We start from the raw sequence: 7,166 nt of genomic DNA on the forward strand, positions 1-7,166 counted from the left end.
GATGAATTCAATTCTGAAAAAATGGGTTAGGAGAGAGAAACTTGTTAGATTAATTTGATTTTAAGTTATGTTAGTGTTTTAAGTTAGTTTAGCATATTTAGAAACAAAACAACAAGAAAGGAATTTATTTTCTCCCACAACCCTTAATAGCCGAATTTACCATGTGTTGAGTGAGGATGAATTTGATTTTCATTCTAGGAGAATTGGTTAAGAAATGATAAATTATGAGCCTAGAAAAATAATGGGAATTTTCAGAGCAAAAATACGAATTTTTACCCACTAGGGATATTTTCGTAATTTGCTACCGAGACTGATAAATTGAATCTCATTCACAGTCATTAAGGCAATTTAGGTATAATTGGAGTGTAGAAAGTGAGAAGAATTGATTTGGAATTAAATTGGAGATAATAGGCCGAATTAGGTCAGCACCGCATTTAAACAATAGTCTGATAAGTTGTATATCATATCATGCATATATACCGAGCCTGAATTGATTTTATAATGGTCAAGCATTGATGTGGTGAATTATGTATTGTACATTGTGGATAGGTGGTGAGCAAAGTACACTGGTAAAAGTACGAAGATTGTGCTTGGAGACTAGGATTAGGAGTACATCAACTCCTAGAACTGTGAGTGAACTTATTATCATCTTAATTATCTAGAGTAGTTTTATACAATTGTGTGATTTTATGAAAAATGGGTTTAAATGGTAAATTGTTATGTTTTAGGAGAAATTGCGATTTTATAAAATGATTTTATAAATTTTCTGGAAAATCGAATACTAGTTTTGAAAATAGAGTAATTGGAGACTGCCTACTTATGTTGTAAATTTATGGTTTTAAATTGAATGGCTTATGACCATATATGAGCATGAATGGCTAAACTGATTTTGGTGTTAGAATTATTTATACTGTGTATTCAGCCTTGAGAGGCTAGGTTGCGATAAATTGTCATATCATGTTATTGAATTTTATTGAATTGTATTGAATTGGTGGATTATATATTAATTATTCACTGCAAAGGAGGCTCCGTGGACCAGCCTATAAGAGGGGCACGGTAAACTTCATTATATTCTTACCTCGAACGGAGAGGCGCGTAGGGTATCTCCTAGGGTAAAGCTTAGGGTTCACTTCATGCCAAACCACCACGTGAAGGGGAACTCAGCCAACGCCAAGGAACGGCTGTATTTTTCTCAAACTAAAAATATATTTTAAGTGTATACAAAATTTTAACAGCCTTGGCGGACTCAGTTGGATGCCCTGCGCAAGGTATCACCGAGTATGAGTTTTGGCACGAGCCAAAGTTTTAAGAAATTCATAAGCCAAGTTCATTTCTCGATTTATATGGATTGATTTTATTTGGTTGAAATGAGTTGAAAGGTAATGAAATTACAGTATGATGACTTATTTTAATTGTCTCCATTTACTCGACTTTAGATAGTTTAAATGGTATCTGTTTACTCACTAGGATTTTATAATCTCACCACCCTCATTTCCTCACATTTTAGGCTCGAGGAATTCCATAGTTAGCTGACTTTAACAAGGATCTTCATTTGGACTCGAATCAGTAAAAGCTGTAGGTTTCCAACTTCCGATGCATTTTGGATAGATGTGGGCCCACGTGTCACTGTAAAAGAAATTTTATGCTTTGGTTATTTGCTTTATAGTATATATGAATATAATTAACTTTTACGCTATAAGAATTATGTACCGATAGTTTTATGAAAATTATTTTACAAGAAAATAGTTTATTTTATTGAATACTTTTATTATATTTAAATGGTCAAATTTTCACTTCAAATGAACGTTTTAGATACTTAATTTATTTTTAAATCATTAAATATATATTTTTTGCTTACCTACTACATTTTTAGCAAGTTTCAAGATTTTCGACAAAAATGACAAAAATGCCTCTGTGAGCTAGAAAACAATATGTTATGTTCTGATTTGGAAATGATTTGTAATCCTTCGAATTTTGATATTTGATAACTATTGCTCACTAGGGAAGTGCGAAAGTTGATACGAGAGCCTTGCCAGGTCTTGATCGACATTCGGGGTGAAGAATATTTGTCGAGGCCTCGCGACGGTTGTCACGGGCTCGATGGGGAGTTCCGGGTCGTGACAGAAGATGGGTTGAATGTTTTTGTGAATGGGAAACAATTTCAGATCATAGCTAAAGACTTAGAAAAACCTTTCAAAATAGAATTTGAGGTAGGTGATTTTAAGATGCCAGAAAAGTATGATCCTAGCCATATTTGGGAAATAGTGACTAGGAGAAAGGAGAAATTCCCATTTAGGGGCTATGCTAGTGATATCAAGAATGCATAGCTAAGAATCTTTCACTACTTCATTGCTACCACACTACATGGCAGAAGCAACAACTTCAGTTATGTGAGTGCTCAAGATCTGTGGTTGATGGAGGTAGCCTTCAATGATATCCCATTAAATGTAGCCAAATATATGATTGAAAGAATCAAGGGAACATTTTTGGGAGACAAAGCAATTTGCAATATGGCAACATCATCTTAGCTTTTGTCAAGAAAAAAAGGGTTTTGGTGTAACAAAGATCAGGGAATCTTCTTAGGAAGTGTATTAAAGATGGGATATAAGTTGGAGAGAAAATAGTGTATTAAGTCCATCAGAAGCACCCCAATCCCACCTGAAACTGAAACTCCTTCTACACCTCAAGCTAGAGTCAATCAAGCCCCCTAACAAGGTGAAATGATATTCAACCTTCTTATGAGGATTGATGGAAAACTAATTGAACAAGCTGAAAAGATAGTAAAAATTAAGGAAAAGCTACAAGACTTTGAAGATCTCCTACTCTAGGAAAAAAGAACCAAACCCTCTACTTTTGAAGCTCAAGCCACTGCTATAAGTGTGTCTTGTGAGAGCACTACCACTGAGCAGTTTGATCTACATACATTTGAACATGAAAAAGAGGTTATGAAAGAGAAAATTGATAATGAAAAAGATAAGGATACTGAAATAATTCCTGAAGTAGAATCAACCTAAGAAACTGAAAAAGAAAAAGAGAATGAAGAAATAGAAAAAGAAAATGATCAAGAAAGAGGAGTGGAGAAGGAAACTTGGGGTGAGGAAGATAACTTGAATGAAGGACACTTAGCTACTGTAAAAACTGATGAAAGTTCGCTTGAAGAATGTAAAGGCATATTGCTTTCAAACTTTACCAAAAAAATTCTCAAGGAAGCTAAAGTTGATCAAGCCAAACAAAAAGCAAAAACGGAATAGGAAGCTCAGTCAATCCAACAAGACAAAGAACAACTTGGAGGGCAAGAAAATCAAGATAAAGGAAAAGCAGCAGACACTGGGCCTATAGCAAAGAAAACAGCTAGAAGGGAAAAAAAAACAATGGCCATAGAAACCAAGGTCTTCAAAATAAGAAAATCTGCTAGGATAGCCGAGTACATTGCCAAGCCAACTCTCAAACTTGCATCACCTCAAGTTATCTCTTATGGATCCTCCTCCTTTTTGAACCTGAATCCCTCCATTCCTTCCATGTTCAACCTCTTAATGTTCCCGTAGGAACTGATGAATCCCCACTAAATGAGTCTTCCTCCGATTCTAATTAGAAGGATCCCTCTTTTGCATCATGACCAAAAAGGGGAGAAAATAGAAGGATAGACTAGGGTGAACTATGGTTGTGTTTTATGTTGAACAATGTTTATGTGCTTTATGCTGTGTTGAGTTTTATGTTTTAATGTTGAAATTGTGTTGAATGGCTGAACAATGCTTTTTAATTATTATATTATATATATATTTATATATATTATATATATATATATTTCATGATCGAATACATTTATTTTTCATGCTTTTATATTGAATATTTTTATTTTTCTTAGTGCACATATTTAAGGAGAGCACATATCTAAAGGGAGAAATCCCCAAATCTGCACATAAATATTTTTTATATAGACATTGCACTCTTAATCTAAAAGTGTTTTGTCATCATCAAAAANGCACATATTTAAGGAGAGCACATATCTAAAGGGAGAAATCCCCAAATCTGCACATAGAGCTATTTTCTTATATAAACATTGCACTTTTAATCTAGAAGTGTTTTGACATCATCAAAAAAAGAGGAAAAATGTTGACTCCTTATGTTTTTTATGATAACAAAACATTCCTCATTCATTAATGTCCAATCTTATTGTTTGAGTGTGCAAAATATAGTTTAATTTCCTTAACAAAATTGATAATTAAAGGCAAGGCAAGATGCTTGCTTAGTCTAAAAAAAAGTTATTCAGTTAAAGTGAGAAAGAAGAAAAGGGTTACAGAAGACAGAACTTTTGTAACTAATTAATGGAAAGCCTTAACGAATTAAGGCATAACTGAGCACTGGGTTAAAGCAAAACAAAGGATTCCTAATTAGTTAGCACTAGGCTTAATTGATTAAGGAAGTGCTGAAGGCTGAAAACAAAGTCATGTTAATCGGTTAAGAAGTTTGGTTAATCGGTTAAAGCACAAGGCCCTAGTACCTTCAAGCGTAAAAATCAAATTTGCAAGAAAGTTGATCGTTGAAAGGAGCCAAAATGGAGAAGTTCAAAATTTGAAGATTTTCTAATTGATTAAATCCGATTTTAATCGATTAAAGTTGAAGGAAGTGAAGCCTCAACCAATTAATGGAAAAGCTAACCAATTAAAGGAAAATTGCTGTGTTGAGGAAAATGAAAATAGAAAATTTGTAATCAGTTAAAGTTTCCTCTAATCGATTAACATAGTGTACACAGCTACAAGACAGTGCAAGGCAGAAAAGCTATAATTGGTTAGAGCTTGCTTGTAACTAGTTAGCCGAATTCTATCTGCCTATTTGAATTTAAACACTAAAGTCAAAATAATGGCTAGAATGACATCAGAGTTGTTTCTAACTCCAGAAGCTATCCTAAACAGCAAAATCTAACTCCCCAAGTATACATTGAAGCTCCAACAATTAAAAAAAGAAGATTGAAGCACAAAAGAGCCATTTTGAGTAAAAAGCCAAAGAACCTTCCCCAAAAACACTTGTTCTTCACTCTTATTCCAGAAAAAGTGTTTGAGCTTGCTTGTAATCTTTCTAGATTTGTAAAGATTTCTAGTTGTACTTCTTTTTCTTCTTTTCTTGGGAACTTGAAGTGTGGGAAGCATTCCCAAAGGTATTGCAAGGGATTAGAGCCTAGGTTAGAAGCTAACCTTATAAAAGTTTGGTGGAAGCTATTAATTCCACTAGTATAGTGAAGTTAGGTTGAAATCCTTGATTGCGCGATCAAGGCAGTAGATGTAGGTGAAGGAGACCAAACCACTATAAATCCTAGTGCATTGTTCATTTCTCTCTACCTATCTTTACTTTGTGTCTTTTAACTACTATGACTTTTAAATCTTTCATCCTTTAATTGATTAGTTGCTCTTCAAATCAAAAAAAGGCTGACCTTAAAATTTTTAGTGCTATTCATCCCTCCTTTAGCACACTAACAAGACCAATAATGCGATAATATGTTATGCATATATATGTAAAATACATTACTTTTATTATTAAAAAAACCACATTAAAAGGACATTTAATTAATGCATATTTCAAAAAATAAATCACCAACCAAGTAATACAGTGAAAGCCCATGAAATTATACTCACTTAGGCTCACCAAGGTCCAAAAACACAAGCTTAACAGGGTTTTTTTCTCTTCCACGTGTGCTAGGATGAAAAAAAAGGACTCACTAAGATGTGGGCTGCAACTGCCTACTCCCACAAGGCTTGGATCTTTAAGTATTTAAGCCTTCTTTTCTCTCATTCTTCCTCTCTTTCACCTGCCACTCCTTTCTTTCAAACTTTTCTCTCCCAATGCAAAACCGTAACTGAAACACCGTAAGGCCATCGTACTATTGCTACCAATAGCCCAACCTTCTACTTTCGTACATCATCTAAAAACCACCCAAAACTTAGGTCTAACCTAGACTCCAAAAACCATTCCCAAAATCTTCCCAAAAGCATTTAATCCTCTATTTGTAGTATTATAGTTTTTTATGAGGTTGGTTGGTAGATCTAGAGTTTGTTTTACTTTTGTTTTCTAAAGTTTTTGCTATTGTGGCTCTCTTAGTTTTCAGAAGAAGAGGATGAAGAAACTGAAAAAGAAAAAGAGGATGAAGAAATAGAAAAGGAAAATGATCTAGTAAGAGAAGTGGAGAAGGAAACTCAAGGTGAGGAAGAAAACTTGAATGAAAGACACTTAGCTGTTGTAAAAACTGATGAAAGTTCACCTAAAGAATCTAAAGGCATATTTCTTTCAAACTTTACCAAAGAAATTCTCTATGAAGCTAAAGCTGATCAGGCCAAACAAAAAGAAAAAATGGAATAGGAAGCTCACACAACAAGACAAAGAACAAATTGGAGGGCAAGCAAATCAAGATAAAGGAAAAGCAATAGACACTAAGCCTAAAGCAAAGGAAATAGCTAGAAAGGAAAAAAAAAAACAATGGCCATAAAAACCAAGTTCTTCAGAATAAGAAAATCTACCAGCGTAACTGAGTACATTGCCAAGCCAACTCTCAAACTTGTATCACCTCAAGTTATCTCTTATGGATCCTACTCCTTTCTGAACCTGAATCCCTCCATTCCTTCCATGTTGAACCCCTTAATGTTCACGTAGGAACTGATGAATCCCCATTAAATGAGTCTTCCTCTTATTCTAATTAGAAGGATCCCTCTTTTGCATGATGAAAAAAAAAGGGGGGAAATAGAAGGATAGGCTAAGGTGAACTATGGTTGTGTTTTATGTTGAACAATGTTTATGTGCTTTATGCTGCGTCGAGTTTTATGTTTTTATGCTGAACTTGTGTTGAATGGCTAAACAATGCTTATATATATATATATATATATATATATATTATTTTCTTCATGATTGAATGCATTTATTTTTCATGCTTTTATATTGAATATTTTACTTTTCTTAGTGTACATATTTAATGGGAGCACATATCTAAGGGGAGAAATCCCCAAATCTACACATAAAGCTATTTTCTTATATAAACATTGCACTTTTAATCTAGAAGTGTTTTGACATCATCAAAAAAGGGGAGATTGTTAGCTCCATTAGTTTTTTATGATAACAAAATATTATTTATTCATTAATGTCTAATCTTATTATTTAAGTGTGCAAGATTTAGTTTAATT

The 7,166-nt window shown here is 33.7% G+C and overlaps 1 long non-coding RNA gene across 1 annotated transcript in view; it reads left to right on the forward strand.

Moving 5' to 3' along the window:
- Positions 1-594: 594 nt before the first annotated feature.
- Positions 595-7,166, forward strand: part of LOC18589425 — a 16,578-nt gene continuing 10,006 nt past the window's right edge. The window contains exon 1 of the long non-coding RNA XR_001929962.1: positions 595-629. This is a non-coding gene — a long non-coding RNA (uncharacterized LOC18589425). The remainder of the gene's footprint in view (positions 630-7,166) is intronic.

This window comes from Theobroma cacao, unplaced genomic scaffold (assembly GCF_000208745.1).
Source record: "Theobroma cacao cultivar B97-61/B2 unplaced genomic scaffold, Criollo_cocoa_genome_V2, whole genome shotgun sequence".
Taxonomy (NCBI): Eukaryota; Viridiplantae; Streptophyta; class Magnoliopsida; order Malvales; family Malvaceae; genus Theobroma; species Theobroma cacao.